Source organism: Galeopterus variegatus, unplaced genomic scaffold (assembly GCF_000696425.1).
Source record: "Galeopterus variegatus unplaced genomic scaffold, G_variegatus-3.0.2 Scaffold6009, whole genome shotgun sequence".
In the NCBI taxonomy this organism is placed as follows: Eukaryota; Metazoa; Chordata; class Mammalia; order Dermoptera; family Cynocephalidae; genus Galeopterus; species Galeopterus variegatus.
In genome coordinates this window covers 109,145-110,535 of record NW_007732120.1, presented here as the reverse complement: position 1 = coordinate 110,535, position 1,391 = coordinate 109,145, and positions in this window count along the sequence as shown.

Sequence of the window (1,391 nt, the reverse complement as noted above, 5' to 3'; positions counted from 1 at the left end):
CGAACCCGTGGCCTTGGTGTTGTCAGCACCACACTCTCCTGAGTGAGCCACGGGCCGGCCCCTGCCTACGTCTTTAAATGCCACCAATATAGAGCCTTACAAACATTCATGAGTAAACAAACCAGGTTCCTTGGAAACCTCTCTGAAAAAAACAACGATTAGCACCAGACGAGGTTTGAAGGAGAGAATCTGGATGCAGAGTTTCAAATGTAATACAATAGATAAGTTAACAAAGAAGAAAGAATGTTCTTCCTCGGGCGTAGGGGGTAGGATTGGGGGGGGTACATGGGAGAAGCCTATGGCTTAATTGCTAATACTCTATAAGGCAGAAACTTGGTTTTTTTACTTTGATAATTACAAAAACGTAAGTGTAAGTTTTTTTGAAAACCTTGAATAACTATTGACTGTTAAAAATAGGAAGCCTATCTTCAAAATCACTGAAGATAAAAAGAAACAAACAAAAACATCAGACTATAGAGCAGAGGAGCGAATGTAATGGAAAAAGAAACTAAGCATAGAAATTACAACAATAAATATGAAATTTTCAACCCTTCCTTCACTGACATTCTCAGTGCAATTAAGAAATAAAATTCAGCTTTGCTCTTATAAAGGGCACAATAAATGACAGAAATGTTCAAAGTGCAAGTCCCATGAAGAGAGAGCAAATAGAAACAAAAAGAAAGTCAGAATGGCAGTAATCATCACAAGCATTGTAGGATATAAGAATAAAGGCACTCATCAAGATTAAGGTGGTTATTTTATATTAATAAAAGAAAAACTCAATTGCGAAGGCAAATTTAGTAATCTTATGCACAGTATGGCATTGTATAAAAGTACATAAGGTAAAATTGTGAGAATTCAAAGAGCCATTGGCAAAGAAACATTGTAGTGGCAGACTTTAATATACTGTAGATTCAAACACGTCAAGTGGGCAAAATGTAAATTAGGACATAGAATAATATAAGTAATATGATTAATACAATTTACTTAATACCTCTTGAGTTTGATTTTAAACTAATAGGTAGTTCATTTTTTTCTCAGAAACAGTTGCCCAATAAATGATCTACCCAGCAAGAACAAAACCTTCCAATAAGAAAAGAGCAAAAATTGTGTTGGTTATATTTTCTGACCACAAACACAAAAACCTAGGAAATAAAAAATAGAATTGTGGATTTAAAAGTAAATAGAGAACTACAAAATAAAATGCATGAGAAGTAATTAAGAATGGCAAGAACTTTTTAGACTGGTTGTTTCAAAAAACATTACAGGATGCAGCTAAAACTATTCTCAGAGATAAATACATCACCCTAACTGCGTTAGTTTTTTTTAAGAGAGAAACTAAATAAATGAATTAAACACCCAATCTGAGCATTTAGAAAAAAAAAAAAAAA